General features: G+C 48.3%; 1 protein-coding gene across 3 annotated transcripts in view; it reads right to left on the bottom strand.

Annotated features, from left to right (window-relative positions):
• Nucleotides 1-11842, bottom strand: part of ZNF148 (zinc finger protein 148) — a 139303-nt gene extending 127461 nt beyond the window's left edge. For all 3 annotated transcript variants that reach the window (XM_056127126.1, XM_056127128.1, XM_056127129.1), the window contains exon 1: nucleotides 11727-11842. The gene's annotated coding sequence lies outside the window, so the exon portion shown is untranslated. The remainder of the gene's footprint in view (nucleotides 1-11726) is intronic.
• Nucleotides 11843-12848: the final 1006 nt, after the last annotated feature.

Below are 12848 nucleotides of genomic sequence, written 5' to 3'. Positions count from 1 at the left end.
TTCTAAAAAAAAAAATTATCCTCACCATACCATACGGTTTTAGAAAAAGAACTGAACCTCCCAGGATTGGAGGACAGTGGGCAGGGTGTTTACCTTGCACACCCCCAATCTGGATTATGCCCGACACCAGACAGCTCCCCTGAGCACTGCCAAAAAACCACTGAGCGGACAGCCAAGAGTAAGTCCTGTGCACCACCCCCCCCCAAAAAAAAAGCTGTAACTCCAAGGGGCTGGAGCGATAGCACAGCGGTAGGGCGTTTGCCTTGCACGCAGCCAACATGGCCGACCCGAGTTCGATTCCTCCGCCCCTCCTGGAGAGCCCGGCAAGCTACCGAGAGTATCTCGTCCAAACAGCAAAGCTTGGGAAGCTCCCCGTGACGTATTCGATATGCCAAACACAGTAACAACAAAGTCTCTAATGGAGCCGTTACTGGGCCCGCTCGAGCAAATCGATGATCAACGGGAGGACAGTGACAGTGACAAAGTAATCTTTAAACAATCACCCTCTGCCATGCTGGGAATCGAACCCGGGTCGGCCGCGTGCAAAGCAAACGCCCTACCCGCTATACAATCATTCCAGCCCCCTATGAATTCTTTTTAACTAAGATTCTGCAACTATTGCTTCAATTAACACCTCGATTATCAGTCCAAATAATTTCATAGACATTCATGCCCTATCAAATCCAGAATTAGTAGCTTCAATTATCAACTCTATATAGAGAGTCCCTACTCTATCGGAGCTCTTTCCTCAGCTGAACTCAGTATTTTTAACTCAAGTTAAAGAATTCCCTTTGGATACTATGCCTCAAGTTCTCTCTGGTAAGATTCTTAAAATCAAAGTAACCAACTTTTGCCCAACCAAAAAAGTCTGCTTCCAAGAATTTTTGTTAATAGTTCCAAAATTTTGCCACTTCCTAATTCAAATCAAGTTAGAAACCCTAGAGGTGATTTTTCTTTTCTTTTCTTTTTTTTTTTTTTTTTTTTTTTTTTGGCTTTTTGGGTCACACCCGACAATGCTCAGGGGTTATTTCTGGCTCTGCACTCAGAAATTACCCCTGGCGGTGCTCAAGGGACCATACGGGATGCTGGGAATCAACCCAGGTTGGCTGCATGCAAGGCAAACGCCCTATCCTACCCGCTGTGCTATTGCTCCAGCCCTGAGGTGATTTTTCTTTTTATTCACAGCTTCCACAAAGTTAATTCCCCATCAAATCCTTCCATTCATTCTTTCCTTTTCTTCTATTCAAACTACTACAATTCCAAATGAGACCCCCAATCTCACACTTTTGACAGAGTCTTAACTTTTGTCTTGTTATCAGGGCTTCTTATTTTCCCTTCATGACCTTCTTAAGCCTAAATATTTTCGAAGGACCCTGGGTACATAGGTATGTTAAATAGATAAAACAATCAATAATAGGTCATAAAGAAATTTATTTTTAAACTTTAAATTTTTTTAAATTTTAAAGTTGTTTAAAATTACATGATCGCGTGCAGTTTCGACCCACAGTTTAAAATGCTATTTCCTAATCAACCAGGTTCTCTTCATTGAATACAAAGTCAGAACAGAACAGTATTCTTAAACCCACCTTACTTCAACATTGGCAAATCACCAGAAAGAGGCAGAGCAGGTACAGCAGGGAGGGCTTTATTCCTTGCACGCAGCAGACCCAGGTTCCAGCCCTGGCATTCCATACAGTTCCCAGAGCCCGCCAACTATGACCCCTGAGTAAGTCCTCAGTACCGGTGGATGCGACTCGGAAAGAAAAAGAAAGTGACAGGGCCTGGGGGAAATGGCTCCAAGGCCTGGACTGCCCACCCTGCCCTGTGTGCGGAGCCCTGTGTTCAATGCTTGCAAGCACGGGGTTTCCCTCAGCACTGTGTGGGATGCCCCAATACCCCAGACCACCAAATGTTCTCTACTGCATACTTAAGACTGCTTCATGGTCACGGTCACGGTCACGGTCCTCCCGTTGTTCATCGATTTGCTCGAGTGGGCCCAGTAACGTCTCCATTGTGAGACTTGTTGTTACTGTTTGGCATGTCTAATACGTCGCGGGGAGCTAGACATCAAAAAATAGGAAAACTCATCTGACTGTACTAATGACCAAAAACAAACAACCTACTCCTTAATGACAGAGGTCAGTTTCGTTTCGGTGAAGGAGACATCAATTTGGAAAAGACACATGTGGGAAAATTCTGGGATGTCAGAATGTTCTGTATGTTGAACTAGGTTACACTAACAGAAATGTATAAAATGTAAATTTCATTCACCTGAGCACTTGATGAAACATTAAATAAATCTTTAAGAACATCTCATTTAATACATTTTAAGAACCAGCTGATCTGGATTTTGAGACTACTTTCCAACTTCACTTATTTTTGGTTTGGGGGCCACAGCCAGTGGTGGTGCTCAGGACTTGCTCAAGACTTTAAGCTCAGGGATCACTCCTTGGCAGGCTCACAGAACCACCTGGTACAAGGCCCTGAACCTGGGCCCATCGCGTGCAAAAGCAAACGTCCTACTATCTCCAGTCCTACTACTTTCCAAGTTTATCCACCTCCTGCTCATAAACATAATACTAAATTCCAAGTAATCTATACCACCAATCCCTAAACTCAAAACTTTTTTTACTATCTGTATTACTCCCTCTTCCAGAAAAAAACAAACCTCACCATCTTGCTCCTACACTCCCCTTCAAAGTCCAACCTACACACAGAATTCCTCCCCAACTTAAGCTGGGACAAATGGCACAAATCTGCAAGTTTCTGTTCCTCAACACTGTTACAAACTGAAGAATACTTGCCTTGCTTGTGTGAACACGCATGGACGCATGCACATACACACATAGGTCACAATGCCTGCCCGGGGACACTGCACACAGCACAGAGTGTGAACATGCATGGACACATGCACATACACACACAGGCCACAGCGCCTGCCCAGAGACCCTGCACACAGCACGGAGTGTGAACACGCATGGACACATGCACGTATACACAAAGGCCACAGCACCTGCATGGGGACCCTGCACGCAGCATGGAGTGTGAACACACATGGATGCATGCTCGTACACACACAGGCCACAGTGCCTCCCCGGGGACCTGTACACAGCAAGGAGTGTGAACACATATGGACGCATGCACATAGACACACAGGTCACAGCACCTGCTCGGGGACCCTGCACACAGCACAGAGTGTGAACACGCATGGATGCATGCACATATACACACAGGCCACAACGCCTGCCTGGGGATCCTGTACACACCAAGCATTACCTGAAAAAATAAATCCTGGCAGTCTGTCAAAAGTAACCTTCTAACCCCTTCCTCTCAATCACTCCTGTCTCAACTCAATCCATTCCTCAGTTACTTTTTTTTTCCTTTTTGCTTTCTAGGTCACACCCAGAGACGCACAGGGGTTACTCCTGGCTCTGCACTCAGGAATTACTCCTGGCAGTGCTCAGGGGACCATATGGGATGCTAGGAATCGAACCTGGGTCGACCGCGTGCAAGGTAAACACCTCACCCGCTATGCTATTGCTCCAGCCCCATCAGTTACATTTTTAATCATTCAACAAGTCAGAAATTACTATAAAAAGTTTACCTTTAAAAAAAATGGGGGCTGGAGCGACAGTATAGTGGGCACGATATTTGCCTTGCATGCACACGCAGCTGACCCAGGTTCAATTCCCAGCATCCCATATGGTCCCCCGAGCACTGCCAGGAGTAATTCCTGAGTGCAAAGCCAGGAGTAACCCCTGAACATCACCGGGTGTGACCCAAAAAGCAACCCCCTCCCAAAATAAGTTTACCTTTATATTGTATTCCACGAATACAGAAGTTATATATATATATATATAATCCAATTTTAACTGCTGCCCTTTGAATCCACAACTCTTAACTTCTTGTCACCTTTCCCTCTTCTTCCTCCTCAGTTCCAACCCTGCTGCCCAACTCGTCACTCAAGCCTTTTCTGATTTCCCTGGCGCCTCCTGGTCTCACCCCCAGTCTTCGCCACAATGCCCCACTCAACCCTGTACGAACATTTGGCAGATTGTTGAACAATATAGGACAGACAAAACAAAAATCATCCGACACACATTCCTTGGTTCTATTCTTTTTTTCCCCCATCCTGCAATAATCAGGGGTTACTCTTGGCTCTGCACTCAAGAATTACTCCTGGCGGTGCTGGGGGGACGAGGGAGGGAGTATACGGGATGCCCGGGACAAATCTGGATTGGCTGCAGGCAAGGCAAATGCCCTAACCACTGGACAATCTCTCCGGCCCTTGGTTCTATTCTCTACTCAAAAAAGTTCAATAGCTTTACATTAAAGGTATGTGTTACATACTTTAATTCTCAAATCTTTACAATCCTTGCCAGAAGGTATAATGGTTATCAATTTCCCGACGAGAAATCCTGGATCTTAGAAAGGAAATGATTCTCCCTAGAATGCTAAGAGTTGGTAAATGGGAGAGCCAAAACTAAACTCAGCTTTTGTTTGCTTACTAAGCACAATGCTACGTCATATCAAATGCAAACTACTTCGCTTACCTTTCAAGGTCATCATTTTCATTCCCAACTTCAACAATCTCTTCCTAGCTTATTTATATTATATTACACCCTACTCAGAAAGTCACTTTTGGTAGCCTCTACTTAAAACTTCTGATCAGTTTAATGAGTAACAACTAGTTTCTAATTTCTTAGCTATTTTTTCCCATTTTAGTCAAACAGAATAGAAAGCATGTAAGCACATCCAACACAAGGAAAGTTTGTTTTATATCTACACACATTAAAACAGCAAGTAAACAAATGAAATGTATTTATTATTTCGGGTCTCAGTAAAAGAATATTCTAAACTAATTCTCTCCTCCACGCCTTCGCTTTCGCTAATCCCTCAGGTTGGAATGTTTTTCCAGCAGTTTCTACTATCTTTTCAAAACTAGGAAAAATGCCCTGGACAGGCCACTATATGCAGTCCCAGGTTTTCCCCTAATAAATGTCTAGGTTTCATTTCTTTTAACTTTTCAACTTCAGGAATATTTGGTATTTTTCCGATGATCACGATGTAGTTATCTGTGCAAAAAATAAGCCCTACTGCCGAAGTCCCAAAAGCTTTTAACTTATTACTGCTTTTATCAATGCTTTGGCATTTATAAATGTGTATGATCTGTTGAATAAAGAAAACTCACCATTTTAAATAAAACCTAGCTACAAATCAATAGCATAAATTCTGCTGTTCTCCAAATGTGTTAACTCTTTCCCTTCAAATATTCATCATCTTCCTCCCCCGGGGCATTCAAATAAACCTCTTTTTTGTATGTGTGGGGAAGGAATGGGCATGGAGGGCTGGAACACACGCGGCAGTGCTCAAAGCTTACTCCTGGCTCTGTGCTCCAGGCTCAATCCTGGAGGGCTTAGGGGACCATATGGGGTACAACCCAGGTCGGTCACATGCAAGGCAAACATGCTACCCACTGCACTCTCTCTCCAGCCCTAAACCTCCTTTCTTTGGATCTTCTTTCCCTTTTCTATAAATATGGTCAGTCTTATATCAATAATCTTTCTCTTCTCTCAGATTGTACTTTCTGTCAAGTAAGAACCTTCATTCGCCAAGTGCTTCCACTTCATTCCTAGGTCTCTAACATTCACATCTATTTTTAAGCTGATTTTTTTTTGGGGGGGGGTCACACCCAGCGATGCTCAGGGGTTTACTCCTGGCTCTGCACTCAGGAATTACCCCTGGAAGTGCTCGCGGGACCATATGGGATGCTGGGAATCAAACCCAGGTCAGAGGTGTGCAAGGCAAACACACTACCCGCTGTGCTATCACTCCAGCCCCTTTAAGCAGATTTTCTGTCCTCATATTCTCATCTGCGCTAAAGCGATAGCACAGTGGGTAGGACATTTGCCTTGCACGTGGCCGACCCAGCAGACCCAGGTTCAATTCCTCTGCCCCTCTTGGAGAGCCAGGCAAGTTACCAAGAGTGTCTCGTCTGCACAGCAAAGCCTGGCGAGCTACCCGTGACGTATTCGATATGCCAAACACAGTAACAAGAAGTCTCACAATGGAAACGTTACTGGGCCCACTGGAGCAAATGGATGAACAACGGGAGGACAGTGCTATATTATCATCTAGACCTCCTCAGTTATTTCATTTATATAACATACATGTTGGCAGTCCATTAATCCTCTGTAGAAAAAGCAAGTTATGATTCAATGAAACAAAATATTAAATGTTCTGACACACTCTCAATCATTCAATAAGCAATAGCTTATTCTACTGGACACATGTTCTCAGTTCTATTCTGTAATTCAGAAACAACTTTGAAAAAAACCTAGAGGAAAGTGCCAGGATAAGAGTGGAGCTGACTCCTGCTCTTCACACACAAGAACCAAGTCATCTGTGCAGTACAAGCTCAAAAAAAGGAAAAAGGAAAAGTTACACTAAACAGTTGAAAACAGACACACAATGCCCTCTCCCTAGTCCCCTCGGGGAAGATCAAAATCCACCCAGCAAAGGTGAATTTGAAAAGGAACAAACAAGTAGGAGTAGCTGAAATGAAATAGGCAGAAAGCATTGATAAAAATAGATCTAACTCTAGGTTCATTCTAGGGCTGCAAGAGAAATTTGGAGCAATTCAGTACAACGGGTAGGGCGTTTGCCTTGCACGCGCCCGACCCAGCCGACCCGGGTTCGATTCCTCCGCCCCTCTTCGAGAGCCTGGCAAGCTACCGAAGAGTATCTCGCCCGCACAGCAAAGCCTGGCAAGCTACCCGTGACATATTCGATATGCCAAACACAGTAACAAGTCTCACAATGGAGACGTTACTAGGCCCGCTCAAGCAAATGGAACATCGGGAGGACAGTGACAGTGACTGAAAGCTCTACAGCATCCTTTCAAATATCTAGCTAAAACATGGTAAACTTAAACCCTTTCCCCAAACCTTGGCCAATAAGCATTTCTCTATTCTCCAAACCCCTACAGCTCTATCTGTAAAACTCATTTGGAAACTTACGTCATAAGCTATCTCGTTCACAGTAATGAAACTGTTAACAAGCATCCCCAGAAATAATTTGCATGTTAAAAACAGTTTGTCCTTAACAGTTACCTTGAGAGGACACCATTTACTCATTCATTCAATCCACCCGGCGCACTTCGCCAGTTCATCTAGTGCAGAACTAACAAACTATACATGAAGCCATTCCCTGTTCTAACAGTCACAATCTCTTCACTTGTAGTGTTTTCCAAGAGCAATTAATGTCACCCAAGAAAATCACTATTTCTGTAACGAACTGAATTTAAACCAAAACTATTCTTTATTTACTCTGACAGTTGTTCAGCAATTCCTCAAATCAAGTCTTCAAAACTAAAATGATTTGTCTTCATGAAATGTTTTAGAGTAACATTATGCCTTGCATTGTTGATAAATGCGGCATACTAAAGGCATTACAGACTCCTAGAGGATAGAGAACATACTTTACTCACCTTATTAGGCTCTGTTCTCCAACAGTATACAAGTACTGAGCAAGTAGGTAAATTGTATAGAATGTGCAAGAAGATCTTGAATGTGCAAGAATGTGCAAAATAACTCAGAAAAGGTGTTGCAAAAAATTCTGAACACTACTGATCAGGACCACCAAAATGCACAAACTCTTATCTGGAGGTAAACTTCTTGATTATATACATTGTTTTGGTCCACACCTCACAGTGCTCAGAGTTAACTCCCACAGAACTCAGGGGACCCTCTACAGTGGCAGGGATCAAACCCGGGTTGTCCATGCATAAAGCATAAACATGAACCTTCCTTACCTACTGCCCTGTCTCCCTGGCTCCCTCATACGCTTTTTCAATCACTTTCTGGAATCTTACACTGTCACTGAATTACCTAACTGGCATTCTCACACTTCTTCCCCACCAAAAAGAATACAAATACATAAATTTCTTAAGGGAAGAAGCTTTATGAAAGGTCTTTTGTGTTAGTCCTCAAAATTACTTTAATCAAATGAGACTCTTGAGACAGTTAAAAATCCTCAGCTGTCATAGAGGCCTAAATACAAATCAAACCAGTTTCCTACTCCAGACCAGATTTACTACATTAAAGTGGCCTGAGAAGGGCCGGAGCAACAGGATAGTGGGGAGGGCCTCTGCCGTACAAGCAGCCAACCTGGGTTCGATCCCCAGCATCCCATATGATGCCCCATGCACTGACAGGAGTAACCCTTGAGAATCACCGGATGTGACCCCCACGAAAAAAAATTTTTTAATAATAAAGTAGTCTCAGATTAGATGAGAGAATTTTTGGTCCCCAACAGTCTGTTTCTGCAGTGTTACAGTTTTGTTCTAATCCTTTCAAGTCTTCTTCTCTCAATTCTAAACGAGGTCTTCCTGATTCATTTTCTTAAACACACACACACACACACACACACATAATTTTGTCTGCAATACTTGGCTGAGTGCTCAGCAATTTCACAGTCCCACCATTATCCCCAACGGTGAATACTTTTTATCAGTCATTCAACACTTATTTATTAAGCACTTAATAATTAAGCTACTGTAAATTTCCCTGGTGACAAAAGAAAGCCTCTGCTCCAGAGCAGGTAACAATATAGCAGCCATTTGCAAACCAGAGAACAATTCTCTCAAGCAGCGTACAATCTATGTGCTGATACAGTTTGCCACAAAGTGAAGATGATTCTCCAAGTGGGATCATTTAAGAAAGACTTGAAAGGAAAGCTTTTTCTTCTTCTTCTCCCAGATGATGTTGCCCCTCACTTACCACAAATTTCAAAAGCACCAACATTTCATAAATCCAGTCTAACATAGGAGCAGCATACTTTTTCTCACCATATTCCCAATCTATAAACAACTTTGACGGTCTAATATAACACAAATCTCAGCCTCATGTCATTGCACACTACCTAACCAAAATCCTTAGAATTCTGTACCTTTCCTCCAGGCTCCTGCAAAATTATCACCATGTTCCTCATCTCCTGGCCTCATTCTCCTCTCCCTCCTGCCACATTTCACAATCCCCACCCTTCCTCCTCCACAAAGAAACCTGCCCACGCCAAACCATTCCACACAAGAACCATCCTCAGACGCTGGAAAGAACCACCACAGGGTCACTTTAACCCTTTCCCCCTGAAGACTGTCAATGAAGCCTCCAGTTAGCTGAGTCGCTAATTCCAAGACTGAGCAGACTGATTTGATCTGTTAGGCAATTCCTTCACATCCCAATCAGCAACCTTCACAACCTTCAGCCACTGTCCAGGGCGTTCCCTGATGCCCTTGACAACCTCCTTTCTTCCAGGCTCATCCACCACTGACCTGTGTCCTCTCACCCTGTATTTCTTTCATTAGAGGCAACCGAGGGGATGCTGGGGATGGAACTCAGATCTTATGCATGCTGAGTCAAACTCCTGGCCCTAGTTTGACTTCAAATCCGTCCTCTGGGCATAGAGATGGCTCAACGGCCTGAATCCAGGTTTTACTAATGGGTTGATCCAGGTTTGATCCCCAGCACTACATGGCCCCCCAACACTACCAAAAGAGACCCTTGGACATAGACAGTTGTTGCCCCTGAGTAGCACCACACATGTTGCTCCCCCTCCCCCAAATTAATAAACACTTTCTCTAATTCATAGTTTAAATCATCTAATTTAGTTAATTCATAGATACAGCCTATCTCCTGTTCGCCAGGCTCTTAAAATCAAGAGTTCAACATAATATTAAAAAGTGTAAAGACATTTAGGCTGGAAAGATGGCACTGGGGGTAGGGGAGGCCATGTGCCTTGCATGCAGCCGACTCAGGTTCAATCCCCAGTACCCTTAACCCCGCCAGGAGTGATCCCTAAATGCCCTATGTGGCCCCAAACAAAAGCAAACAAACAAAAAAACCCTAAAGATAAATATAGACATCAAGAGAAAATCTAAAATGCTATCAAGGGTTGGAAAGGAAGAGAAAGGACATAATGTCAAGGAAAGACGTCAGTGACACAAATCCTCTATTCATAACGACAAGTCTTCTGGCCACTCCTGCATAATGTCATTTTAAACAATCAAGAATAATAGGGCCAGGAAAATAGTATAGCAGGTAAGGAAGTTGCCTTGCACACAGCAAATCGAGCAGCCCATATGGTACACCAAGCACTGGCAGGAGTGATCCCTGAGCACAGCTGGGTAAGGCCAAACGCAAATAGAAAAGAATAATAGCACATGCATCGTACTTGAACACCTGGAGAAAATAAGAACTACAATAGTTTAAGGTTAGAGCAGAAGCTTCTGGAAAGTGGGACTTCAATGAACAGGTGAGACTGGAGATACTGTTTTTCAATATAAGTTGCCTCAGGAAAGTTTTATTGCTTAATTATGTGCATGTATTACTTCATGCTTTTATAATGGGAGGAAAACAATAACAACATACGATATTTAAGTATATTAAATATCCATTAAATATCAAAAAACTAAAAGAACTGGTAATACACAGTACTGGTGAAGGGAAGGAAAACAGGCTCTCATGCTGAGTGCATCAAACCTTAATACACTGAATACATGAAAAAGAACGAATAAGTATAATGACATAGAAAGTTTTACAAATGGTATTAAATAATTACTGGTTTAAGAAAAAAATGTTAGCGAATGCCTCTGGACTGACGCTAAAGCACTATCTCCTTTGAAGATATTTGCTAAATGACTTCATTTTCCCATCCAGTTTCCAAACCTCAACCTCCACCTCTTACTTCCATTTAATCGCTCAACTATCATCATTGGATACTGTCTTTCTTAATGCCAAAAGGTGAATAATTTTCAGATGAATTCTGACTAGGTATGGCTCTCACTCTGCGTTTCCTCTTGGAAAGGCAGGCAGGAGCTCGACAAATCCGTGAGGCTCGGCTCATTTCCAGCCTGGCTCCAGACCATCCAGTCGCTGGTTCTCGGTTCCTCTGGACCCCAAAGTAACTGTCCCTCCTGTCGGGCCCAGACGGAGACGTGGACATGCCCTTTCTGCGCGGCACATTCTGCACGGCGCTGTGTCCCTCCCGGAACCCCGGCCGGGTCCCCTCGGGCCCCGCGCCACGTCCTGGCCTGCAGCACGGCGCTCCCCGGGGCGGCCGGCGCGGACGAACCGCGCTGCCCGGTGCCGGCCCGGCCCGCGCGGAGGGACGGCGCTGCCCGGTGCTGGCCGGCCCGCGGAGTGAGTGACCGTGCAGCCCGGTGCAGACCCCGGCCCGGCCCGCGGAGTGACCGCGCCGCCCGGGTGCTGGCCGGCCCGCGGAGTGACCGCGCCGCCCGGGTGCTGGCCGGCCCGCGGCGTGACCGCGCTGCCCGGGGCTGGCCCGGCCCGCGGCGTGACCGCGCTGCCCGGGGCTGGCCCGGCCCGCGGCGTGGCCGCGCTGCCCGGTGCGGACCCCGGCCCGGCCCGGCCCGCGCTCGGCAGTGTCACCCGCGGGGCCGGCGCGGGACGGCGGGCGCGGGGACTAGGCCGGCACCTCGCGGCCGGGCCCGCTCTGCGGCCTCGCTGCCCGCGGACACGCGCCGGCCGCCGCTGCCCGCAGGCCGCGCATCCGCACAATGGGCCGCCGGCCGCACGCGCCGCTGGCCCCGGCCCCGCGCCCCGGCCCCGGCCCCGGCCCCGCGCCCGCCGCCCCCGCGCCCGCGCCCGCGCCCGCCGGGCCTGCCCTCCGCCCTCCGCCCTCCGCCCTCCGCCCTCGCGTGGCCTCACCCGCGCGGGCGCCACTGCGGGCGGCTCCCCCTTCCCGGGCCGGCGAGGAGGGCGGGGGGCGCGGGACGCGGCGGCGGCGGCTCCCGGCGGCTCCGGCCCGGCGCCTTTCTCCTCGGCCTCCCCCTCCTCCTCCTCCTCTTCCTCCTTCTCTTCCTCCTTCCAGAGCAGTGGAGACGCAGACATGCCCGGCTAGAGCGCCGCCGCGGCCGCCGCCGCCGCGCGCGCTGCCTTGTGGGACGGCGCGCCGCCCGCCCGCCCGCCAGCCCCGCCCGCGCCCGCCAGCCCCGCCCGCGCCCGCCGCCGCCCGCGCCCGCCGCCGCCCGCGCCCCCCGCGCCGCCCGCGCCCCGCGGGGCGTGAGGCCGAGGTCGCCCCTGCTCGCGGCCCGCGTGCACCGGCGCAGCCGCGTCCGCGCCCCTCCCGGCGGCCTCCAGGCGACCTCGCCAGCCCGGGACTCCGGCTCGCACCTGCCCGGCCGCGCTCGGGCGCCCCGAGGGGCGGTCGCGGCGAGGCCCCCGGCGACCGTCCCGTCCCCACCCGCGTCCGCCTCGCTGCGGCGCTGGCCAGCACGCGGCGGAGCCTGTCCGGCCGCACCGCCCGACCGCGCTCGCGGGGGGAGACGGGCAAGGCCGAGCACGCCCCGCAGCGGGGAGAGCCGGGGCCGGCGTCCCTCCCCGGCGGTCCCCGGCGCGGACCCCACACCGGCCGCCGGCTCCGGCCCCAAGCACCTGGTCCGCAGTAGTACCGAGAACCACGGGGTGCCCCTCCCCCCAAAGAGGATGACGGTGTGAAGGTTTCTGGAGCCCCTTCCCCGGCCACACCCACCTTCCCACCTCTTGCCAGCTGAAGGCTCGTTTGTACAGTGCCTCTTGGCAAAAGCCCAGGCTCCCGCATCATGCACTTGTGACGGCACCGAATTAGATTAGTGTCTGAAGGTTAATGTTCCCCCAGGCATTAACCTTAGTAAGTCGTGGGGCCTGTTTAAAAATAGCGGAGGCCCAGCGGTTCTGCTTAATTTTAACACAGGTAACTGAGAAGAAGCCAGGTAGGCTACAGCTCCACGATCAGCTGTCCATGTGCTTTCTCCGTTAAAAAGCATGAATTTTCATAAGGTGACAGGGCTA

The sequence above is a fragment of the Sorex fumeus genome, unplaced genomic scaffold (assembly GCF_029834395.1).
Source record: "Sorex fumeus unplaced genomic scaffold, SorFum_2.1 ptg000063l, whole genome shotgun sequence".
In the NCBI taxonomy this organism is placed as follows: Eukaryota; Metazoa; Chordata; class Mammalia; order Eulipotyphla; family Soricidae; genus Sorex; species Sorex fumeus.
This window is presented reverse-complemented; position numbering and strand designations above follow the sequence as displayed.